The following is an 11928-nucleotide window of genomic DNA, read 5'->3' as shown; positions in this document are numbered from 1 at the left end:
ACCATCCACACATCGTTTATTTTCCAGAATCACCTTGCCTAAATATAGAAAGAATAAGCAAAAGAAAGGGACATGCATTTTTTAACTGATTTCTTTAAGATGTAGTTGAAAAATTAATTTAAAAGTAAGAGGTCTGTAGTTTCTTGCTTAGTTTCATAATTCTGTATTTAGTATCATTTACTCTCAAACTCTCCTGATCACCCAAAGAATGGCTTGAAACAACTCTGAAAATTACTGTCATGCTTTCTTAGTTCCTTTAAAAGCTGTTTATACATCATATATCTCTACAGGAATAAGTTATTCTATCATTTAAACATAATTTATCATTCCTTGTTCTACTTTTGAGGTTCCAGAATAATTAAATACCACAGCTCAGTTTCTTCCTTTTCTAAAAAATCCCCATAATATTATTTCTAGTACTTCCCTTTTCTCTAATCTGACAAAACCTGTAATGTCTGTTTCTCCCTTTTATAGATCTGTATCTCCATCCATATTTGATATCTATATCCAGTGTATCACTCTGTTTTATACTTATATTTTTTCTGTCTTGTGAATGTGGTCTGACCTCTCTTCCGAGTTTGTGTGTGCTTGTCAGGTTTGTTTTTATTTTGTATTTTGCTTTACTACAGGGTTTGGAGTTTTTCTGCTTTAACTTAATTCATTATGTATTTTCTTTTCTAAACATCCTGAGAAATGTGCCTGTCCATGGAACAGGAAGCCCAGGGGAAAGGAGAATGGGCCTCTACATCCTACACCACCCCGGCAGGCAGGGTGTCCCACAGCGGAGGTGACACCAGGACCTTCCAAAGGAGCGGAGCTGCCCAGGGCCCACTGTGCACAGCTGCAGGGTGGTATTTCTGGGAGCCCCTATCGAAGTGATGCACATCATCTTGGAGCCCTGGACTTCAAGCTGTAATTGAGACATTTAATACAGACAAGATAAAATCTCTGTAGTTAGGCTTACATCTTGTTTATTTGGGGACTGGTATTATCCACGGTTGCTACCCACAGAGGTATCAGCATGACAACGGAGACTGGTTGAATACATATGATTCACCATTATGCTACTTTCTGTATCCTTTTCACATCAGAGGTACAAAACCGATTTGTTTACATTGACATTGCAAACCATCACTAAATTGATTTATGTTCTACTTTCTTTAATGAGTTTTCTTCCAGAGCTTTCTTCTGATATTTCTTCCCAAACATGAAGCAAGGCAGAAGTTTCAGATATGTGTCTTTTCTGATCTGTGACTGTCACCTCCAGACATCATCTAATAAAATAAGGATTTTATTTCATGCATTAAACCACTTTATTTTTCTACATTTATGTTTTATTATCAGGAATAGTCTTCTTATTTGACTGCAAATTCTTTTCTCTGTGGTAACTGTGCTATCTCTAGTTATTATTTATTGGTCTTATTTATTCCTTGTTCTCAGGTACTCCAATGACAGAAATAATTGCTCTAACAAACAAGGGCTTCACCTTGTAGGTGAAAAAAGTAATTCATACATACAACTTGTACTTTTTCCTTTTGAAACCAGTGGGAGTTTTTTCATAGTTTTTAGTGAGCCCATGGCAAATACCTATGAACTTCACACACACACATATATATATGAATATATATAAAACATACACATACACATATGGAATTGTCATATTGATTTCAGTAAGACAGCTAAGGGTTCTCTGTTATGTGTGGGATTAGGATACAGACTGGCACATTGGAAATGGAAACTTTTTTTTTTTTTCTTTTCAAGCTACACAACATGTTCAGCAAATACAGTGGCAGCACAAGCTTCCCTATACTGGTACTTTAACACTGACCTGTAGGATCCACCTTAAGGGCCACATAATTCAGTCTCCCTGCTTGTTACCTACATTAGCAAATCAAACAGGACAAGGGCTGTTCCTTGGCCTTGAGGACAAGGGATCCTTATGTCCATGGGACTGAACTCCTTTCTCCTCGCTCCCCCAAAGCAAGGTAGCCTCATCCATTCTGCCTGATGGGAACAGTCAGGGGCTAATGCTGTCCCCCAGACTGTGCCCAGGAACTGTCTGGGAGGCTGCTGGATGGTTGGTAGTTGCAAGCAAAAAGCAGTTAGAGGCTGTTTCACAGCATGATCAGTCTGATGCACATCAGACCGTAACAGAATATGTTTATTGATAATGAATTTTTTCCTTTGAATGTATAAATGAAAAAAATGTGATTTTCATCAAATATTTCACCTCTACCTCTTTGCTGGCTTTGTACTGAAGGCAAGAGGTCTTGCAGAACAGGAAACTAGATCCTTCATAGTTTATACTTTCATACATACATGGCAAGTATTTTATCGTGCTGAACGCAAGTGATTTTTTTTGAAGGCTTTCCTGCATCCCAAGGGCCAAAGGAAAACCTTCTGCCCCGCAGCTGCTGCTGCCTTTCTGCCAGAAGCTGCTGCTCTCGCAGCCCAGCCGGTGAAACAGCTCGTGTGGACGCTCCTGGCCCGTTTCGAACTAAATCAGTCTGTTTGGTTCACCCTACTGATTCACATATTAGACTAATCCAGCTCATTTTGTCTCTGGTGAACACACTGCTCTTGTGAGCTGATGGTAATTCCCAGCAGGAGAGCATCGCTAAACTGGCGAGCACAGTAACATCCTTCACTGCCTCATCCCCTTGCTAAGTCAACATCTGGCCATGGCTAAAAGAGCTTTATTTTAGAGCCTGAGAGTCAAGAATAAAAACAAATTAACAAGACATTATTTAACATTTCTAGGATGTCATCCAACATCATGTTTTCTCTGGTGGTAAACCGGGTTTAGTAAGTCGCCAGCCCTTGCTCCCATGTCCCTATCACATGCCTCTCTGCTTTTGGCAGTCCTTAAGAGAAACTGTGCTCAGAACTGGATCAGGGAACCAGTATTTTAAAAGCACTGAAAAATCAAGGTGCACGGAAAGAGGATGGAAAGGAAATTTCTTGGATATACCTTAGATAATATGTAATGTTAATAAAAGAGAGACAGAGCAGGAGAAAGGGCACTGCTATGCTTTATGTTAATAATGCTGTATTAATGGCTTCTGGAAAGCTATGCTCCGTTAGCAATTGTGAGCAATAGGACACCACGGATTTCTTAAGACATTAGAAGTTACACCATTTCTGTAGTGACAAATAAGCTCAATTTGGGATAGGCTGTGAGAGCTACTCAGGAAAGAGATCCAAAACTTTTAATAGATATTTCTGTGAAAATGTTATTCCTGAGTCCCATGCTCGATTATGGTCAACAGCAAATCAAACGCTGGCAGTTAGAAGAAAATAAATAGAAAACAGAACAGAATATGTATAATGCAAATTTATCTGGGGAACTACCATAGCATACATGGCTTATTCTTATTTTTTTTCCTTAGCCTTGGTTAGCTATGGTTGGCCACGGCTGAAGAGACTGGGATAACAGCCCCTTTGTTTTGTCTCTTTATGTTACTCTTTTCTTACCAGAATTACTGTAGGTACATATTTATCTGTGAGTTTCATAAAAATGTTTTAATTTAAAATATTTCTTACTTAGCATTCTCTCATACAATGAGAATATTTCCCTGGCATGTTAAATGTGAAATGACCAGCTATGGAGTGGCAGAGCCTGTGCCTCTGGCTGGATAAGCCAGCAATGAAGTACAAGGAGTTAGCAGGGATGGCTCCATGGTGAGTAATGGACCATCTGGCATTTCTTCCACCCCACGAAGCTCCTTGCCTGTCAAGAATATACAATTTTATAACAGTAATTTTATACCAGCCGAGTTTCGCGGTAACAAAACCTCCTGATGGACCTGTCCTGGTAACATGGCCTGGATAGTAACTGGTGGTATGGCAGGAGTGTGAGTGGACACAGCCCATGCGGACAGGACACCCAAAACTTCCTGGTCGGAGAGGAGGTTACCCCAAGACAGAATGAAATGAGGAAACGAATAATGACAATGTTTGTTTACAATAGGCATCCATTGGATTAAGCAGCAACCAGGGGATTACCAAGAGGCTTTTGAGAAAAGAGTCAGCTTAAGGAGAAGTATAAAAGATGGAAGGAAACTTGTGACTGTGGGGTGAGACGTGGGAGCAGGAAGGTGCTCAGTGCAGCAGTCAGACCCCTGCCTCAGATGCTGCCAGGAGTCACCCCGCTGCCATCGCCCCCCCATCTCGGCTTGACACGGCACCCCCCCCATCCCATGCAGAGAGCAGGGCTGACAGTACGGGGTGCAGCGGCAGAAGGACCCATAGCTCGGGGTGCATGCAGGAACTCATGGGGTGCCTTCTTGCCAGCACACGGACTAGCAGGCAGCAGGGAGCTGCACTAGTGCACACAAAGACAGAGCAACCCCATCTCCCATGGGAGAACATGCATGGCCAAAAGAGGGGGGTGTGCTTGTCACCCCCCGTCCTGTAAGAGAGGGGTGTGCACACGTGAGCGTGGTCCTGTGGGATTAGAAATGGTGGGGATTAGGGTGTTTAAAAACATGCAGGTGCTTTTTAACATCTTGCAAGTGTTTTGTAGTCTGGTTTATCTGTTGGCCTGCTGATATTGATCCAGAATGTGAAGTTCACTGACTGCCAGCTAATTACGTGTCATTAATAAATCAGTAAACCACTTTGATCCTGATTTGAGTTAAACCATGTAAGTCGAGCAAGTCTTCCCTGCCAAACTCCCTTGTGTTAAAGAAGTCGTATGCTATTAAAAAAACAGTAAGCAATTAGCTTAAGTATCCCTGAATCACACTCAAGTTACAATAGCTCTTTAACTCAGATGATTGACTATTTCATTTCCTAGCATAAATGTAGTTAGAAACTAACAAGCTTCTTCTTGATCCTCTAATTATATCACTCTTCATCTCAAAGAAAGTTGCTGGTTTGGTGCATTCCTGTGCCATTCCTCTCTATATGTAGTTACCCTTTAATATGAGCTTGTAATAGAGAAAGCAAATTTCTTATTTGTAAATCATATTTCAGGAGGCAGTCTCTCCTCACATACATCAGTGTTATTTGCAGCCGAACCAGTGAATTTGGGGAAAAATACCTCCTAGATGAACGAACCATGTATAGTTTCTCATAGTCATATGCTATAACTAAGGACATGAAAAATACTTGATGGGCTAAGACAGTGCAGAAAGAGCAAAGTGAAATAAAAGTTTCCCATTCAGCAAAAACATTAAAAAGAAAAACACAGCTAAAGCTTTTAGATCCTCAAATATGAACTGGGAAGCAAGATGGTTCAATGATTAGTTCCAGAGAAACAATGTATCCCCTAGAATTTTACTGAAAATACTAATCATGAAACACAGCAAATAAATTTAAAACATATAATACAAATGTACCATGAAAGAAATACACATATAATTGTTATGGATTTAACAGAAAGAAAATAATAAAGCTACTGGTCACTTAAAGTTTTAACGTAAAAAGAAGCTCTAGCAAGTGACCAGCCTATTACTGCTAGAGCTTGCCCCGACTTCAGATGTTAAGTTGCAAGCAAGGGCACCCTTGCATCTGCAGATCAGGACCTCAGGAGGAACAACTTCAGCGTCAGAGGAAAACCCCTGTATGGAAGACCTCCTTTTTATTATGGAAGCACTAACATTAAACTGCTTTACTGCAGATAGGCAAGGGCACGTCCCTAATTTGCCACCCTGTTTCTTGGGAGGCTAGATCTGTTAGATTAGTTCTGTTACCCTGCAGTTACTTAAACCAGTAGGATCTTGTTTTGTGGTCAGTGGTGGCTGTTGAGGTGAAAAATTAATTGCTTCTGTAAGCTCTTGCCTATGGCCATGTCCTTTGATTTGTCTTTCTTTGACATCACTTTTTGGCCTGAAAGCATAAAAAGTCTTGCATTCTTCACGCAAAGTTGCTACCTACTCTTTAGATTAGAAACAATCTTTTCACTCAGTATGTACATAGTATTTAGTATAATGGGTATATATGATTAGGGCTCTTATACAATGCCAAAAAGTCCACAAACTTGCAAGTAAAAATTAATAAGCAACAGAGAAACATAAAGTTATTATTTTCAGAGCTACATCGGAAAACAAAGCTGTAATAAAGCACTATAAAACTTCCTTATAGGAATAGTCACAGGAGGCTGCATCTATAAAAACTAACCCAATTCAAAGAGAAATACACTTTATGGTAAAGAAGAATTAAAGCTACACATATTCAAACTAATTTTTTATGATGCCTCCAATGTGTTCACAGTCTTAGGATGTGGTCTCCTCTGGCTTAAGCTACATCAGCAGCACTTCCAAAGCTGCAAATGAATAGTGGCCACTTGTAAAATAAATGGTCTGGCCCATTATCTAGGACTACGTAACTGGATACGATTTAACTGCATGTACTACCGTACAAAAAAAGGAATATAAACAGTTAAACCAAAGACTGCAATGGACAGAAACAGAAGTATTAGGTTAACAGCGTCTGATAACTGGCAAGACCAAACAGGTACTATTCCAATTAATTATGGTTCCCATGGGATTCAAAGGTACTTTGAAGACAGCAGGCACTGACAGTATTTGTTTGGGCTGTGAAGACATATGGAACCAGGGACAATCAAATCCATGGTACAAGCATTATAGAAGTTATCTGTTATCTTTCTAGTCTTTCTGGCTTTTGCCTCGAAGCGAGAGCTAGAAGATTCTTTATGTAGGCATTAAAGGTACCAGCAGTAACCAATGGGACTCCCCAGTGCTGCAACAAACCAGTTATCTATTCTTGGCAACTTCTCCTCTCTGGTGAAATGTCACATATGCTTATTTGGCCTGGTTTATACAGAAAACAAAACAGAAAAGACACCACTACCACCAAAAAAAAATCCACAAGCACACACACACACAAAACTAAACCAAAAGAAAACAAACAACAACATAAAACCCCAGAGCCCTTCACTGTATAAAAATAAAAGCAATTAAAATTCATATTCTGTCCTGGAATCGAAGGACATGGAGCTGTGACCAAAGCACCCCTTTATTTCTTGTTTTCCAGTAGACCTTCTCTTAAACACTTTTGCTTTGCTTCTGTGAAAGCCAAGTAATTCCTGTTTAACAGTGTTATTATTTCACTGTAATTGCAAATGCCAAACAAACCATAACAGCTAAGGCAACCACAATGATTACAAGAACCTGCATCTCCCACAGATTTGTCTAATGACACAATCTGAGTACAGCTACAGCATAATTGGAGGATTCTGCCGATTACTAGAAGGCTGAGACTTAAGGTGTCTTTAAGAAGGTAATTAGGGGATCAAAAATGCACCATACAGTAAGTAACAGACCTAAATAACATGCCTGGATACCATGTTTTCTTTGTGTCCTTTTAAACATTTGTTTGGCTTATCAACTATTTAAAGAAAATATTGAATCTAGCAGGGATGGCTTCATGTATTTCAAAATAAAAGTAAAAAATTGTCATGTGCTGAACAAGAATTAGGAGTGCAAGGTTTTGGGGACTATAAGAGCTTAATTCTCACTGAGACAATGTTGCCACATAAAATTACTTTCTCATGTGCCAGATCACTCATATCTAAGTGTCAAAGGGGACTTGACACAGAAAAAAAAAATCTTCTCTCACAGATGGTCACAAAATCATATGTCAGACTACCTTGACCTTATGATTTGCATTTGCTTAGTGGACTCCAGTGTTTACAAAAAAAAGTGAAAAGGAGATAATACTGAGACACCTCTAGTTCTGCAAGTCATGAATAATATTTGAGTATCTGGCATTTATACATTGGCAAATACCTCTTTAGAGGCCTGGAGGGTGTGTGAAGCTTAAGCCAATTGTACGTCCTTCTGTGTATATTTGCAACTGGAGAAGTGACATTTCCTCCAGTTCTCCTCTTTATTAGAGATTGTTTTCACGCTAAAAGAAAAAACCCTCACTTATCATGCCATAATTTTCCATACAAGTTCCACAGATATGTCACCATTTGCTGCCTTCTGTCCCACAGTTCATTGGAATAATGTCCCTTTAAGCCATCCTTTCTCTTGTAAATGTGAAGCAAAAGACTGAAAGGATACAGAATACCAGGCAGAAAAACCTCAGCTACAAAGAGCATTATAACTGGTATTTGGATCAGCCAGAACCAGGGCATACATTGCAGAGAGTCATCCAGGTACTTCAGCTGAAACAATTCTTCCGATATATAAATTCCAGACAGTAGAGATTCTCATGTATGTCATTCAGGTCTACATATCCCTTCCTGCTAAGAGAGAATACAGTACATTGAGTTAATCACTCTCACGTATTTCTCTCAGCTTATCCACTACAGAAAGATGATAGAATTACTTGTCTTTTGTAACAAGTGACTTAGAAAATTTTACTGTTTAAATACTGTTCTTAATCTTATCATCTGCTTATAAACCAAGACGTTGATAAATGACTTGGTTTTGTATTATATTCGGATACCTTTATAATCTGATAATTTCCTCCAAGAAAACAGTGAAGGTTCTTTTCTATAAGTTCTTACATAAATATATAATAAAACCCAGCTTGACTCAGAGATATTTGCCTTATTTCTCCAGCACTTCTCATACATGGTAAGGGAGACATGCATGTAAGGCTGGAGCTCAGGATTATATAAGCAGGTAAGAGTTACTGTGAGAATATCTTCTATTTTATTGTTGTGGTTTAACCCCAGCCAGCAACTAAGCACCACGCAGCTGCTCGCTCACTCCTCCTCCTTCCCAGTGGGATGGGGAGGAGAATCAGGAAAAAAAGTAAAACTCGTGGATTGACATAAGAACGGTTTAATAACTAAAGTAAAATAAATTATAATAATAATGATAATGATAATAATAAAATATAATAATAACAGTAATGAAAAGGAATATAACAAACAAAAGAGAGAAATAACACCCAAGAAAAGACAAGTGATGCACAATGCAATTGCTCACCACCCACTGACCAATGCCTGAGCAGCGATCCGCACCTCCTGGCCAACTCCCCCCAGTTTATATACTGGGCATGATGTTCTATGGTATGGAATATCCCTCTGGCTAGTTCGGGTCAGCTGTCCTGGCTATGCTCCCTCCCAGCTTCTTGCACACCTGCTTGCTGGCAGAGCATGGGAAACTGAAAAATCCTTAATTTAGGATAAGCGCTACTTAGCAACAACTAACACATCAGAGTGTTATCAACATCATTCTCACACTAAATCCAAAACACACTGTACCAGCTACTAAGAAGAAAATTAACTCTATCCTAGCTGAAACCAGGACATCCATACACATTGCATATATTTGCTTTTGTTTTATTTTTAATAGCTAAGGATGCTATTCTTAGCATCCCTCAACTTACCATTATTTGGTCTGTATCTGTCATGGAAATTAGCCTTGAAAAGGGATTTAAAAAGAAGGAAATAATGAAGAGCTTTCAAGTCAGCTGGGAGGCAAGGTCACATTCTGAGAAGCACAGATAAAAGGAGCAACACCAGGATCACTGGGAGGTAGAGGTCTTCACTACCACCTAAGATATAAAAAAACCCCAGCAACAGATAGGTCCAAGAAGGGTTTTGAAGCTGAGGCCAAGACAGTGTGTGAAAGCAAGGAGCAGAAAACAGGTGATGGAAGTGGAGAAGGTAGCATTTCAGAACAGGACCTGCTAGAGGAAAGCAAGGGCAGGCAGAGGAGGGCAGGCAGCCTGGGGAGCAGGCTACAGAGCCGCTGGTTGCTTTGGCTTCATTTGTGTGGATGAGGTAAATCATTTCAGGTTCCAGTAGAAGGACATATCAACCCTGTACCGACTCAATGTGAAGCAGTCCGTTGTCTTCCTATAAGACAGACTCCTTGTCAAGCACAAAAACCAGTTTCATTACATATGACTTTTTAAATCAGTAGCATCTCATTAGTTGATATTTTTTAAGGACGGCTTATTTTACTTTAGCTTAAGCATGTGATTTGCTGGTGCAAGCTAAACTGAAACAAGCATTGTTACAAGCATCTTTTTTCTAGTTAAAGTGTAACATTTTAAAATCATGTCTGCTAAAAACACACTCCAAGTGTACTGCCCTGCCTAGGTCAGACCTATCAGTGCAGTCCTGGTCCAAAGGGGATATTGCTACTATGATATAGTACAACTAGGAAAAAGGTCAGAAAAGAGTAACAAGGAAAACCAGAAATACAGGCTGGCTCCCAGAGAAGGAACATTGAATATGCCAGGGCTCATCAGCTTGGAAAAGAGAGAGATTGTAAGGAATATGACTGACATCTATAAAATCCAGCAGCACAGCAGCTGAGTATGGATCAATTGCTCAGTTACTCTTCCAATAAGGGAAGCATCTCTTGAAGCTGGGAGAAGCCACATTCAAAATGAAAAAGGTGACTTCTCATGCAACAGCTGATAGACCTGTGCAATTCACTGCCAGATGATGGGTCCAGAGGAAAACTGGACAAGTATCATGAGGAGAAATCCACTGTCTTACTAAACAGGCAGAAACCATATGCCATCAGCTGCAGATGGCTGAGGAATGAGAGAGTATTAGGAGGCATTCCCACATACATCTAGCCTTCCGTGCTGCTGGCTGCTCCTGGGGGCTGCAGGATATCAGGCTTGGAAATTATAAAAGAACAGCCATCTTGTTCTTACACAAAAGTATTCTCTACATTTCACTTGAAATGTAGTATTGTTTCCTTAAGAAGAGGAGTATAAGAATTCTCAAAATATTTTGCAATTCACAATTCAACTTTTATACACTCAGCATTTGGCTGTTGCTAACCAATTTGTGTTGAAAGATTTTTATTTTACTGCATTTTCAGTTTTGAAATATGAAAGTGATGTAGCATCCTAATTGCAGGCACAGTTACACCCATACAAGTGCTAGAACTGGTGTAATTTTTCCCTGTATTTCTAAATTATTTAATTGCCATAGCAATAGATACATACAAGTCCTGACTAATGACAGCATTTAATATTTTTGGTTATATCAGATGTAAGTTGGTGCGTGATTCAGGATACAGTTAATTTTAAGGGTTTTTTTGTAAGTGGATGGAATTTTTTGTTGGATGGTAGTTGTGCTACTGTCACCTGAACAGTCAGTCCTTCTGCCTCCAAACTCCCCTTTGCATATTTCCTACATGAAACGTCTTAAAAATCCTGAGAACATCTTGCATCCTCATCAGGCTGTATAGCCTTATTACCCAAAACATACTGATGCAAACAGAATGAGACAGCACAGCAGACAAACCGCACAGCACATCATGCGTTGAATGTAGCTAACGTAAAGCCCAGTATCCCAGCTTGTCAAAAGAAAACACCTTGCAGAGGGCCTAAAAGCAGGGCAGGCATGTATGATGCACTTCTTTCTAATAGTCTCCCAGTGTCCAGTAGGCAGGCTAGCAGGCAAGAAGAGATCATAAAGTCCATAATTTTTATCTGAGAAATCCTGTCCCAGTGATGTCTAGGAAGGCTTTGTAATGGTCTTCAGAGAGACCTGGATTTCATGCATTTTACAGATAAACTCTGAATAATCTAAGTAGAGCTGAATAGTCCATCACTCAGTGTTTTATGTAGGAAATCTCTCAAACCTTGTGCATCATCATATAAAGTCTCTGCAGTAGAGGCAAGGATAAAATCTAATTCTACAGAGCAGCATCCTGTGGTCTGCTCAACATTGCACCTTCCCTTCTCTCCTACCAACCTCCTATTCTAAACACCCTCCAACTCGCACAACAGGTCAGCAGGTCTCCCAAATAAAACAGTCTCTTCCACTCCACAACGATGTTTCCCAGGTTCTATCTGATCCGGTGCCTGAAGCAAGACTCCACAGGAAAGAAGTCTGTGAGCGAAACGCAGTTACCTCTATCACTGTACCATATCGCACATTGCTGCTTCCCAATGCTTTCCTCCCTCCTCACCCAACCCCTGCCGCCACCGCCTGACTCCGACCTTGCCGCCTCGCCCTGCCTTCTCCCAGGC

The sequence above is a fragment of the Gymnogyps californianus genome, chromosome 2 (genome assembly GCF_018139145.2).
Source record: "Gymnogyps californianus isolate 813 chromosome 2, ASM1813914v2, whole genome shotgun sequence".
Lineage (NCBI taxonomy): Eukaryota > Metazoa > Chordata > Aves > Accipitriformes > Cathartidae > Gymnogyps > Gymnogyps californianus.
This window is presented reverse-complemented; position numbering follows the sequence as displayed.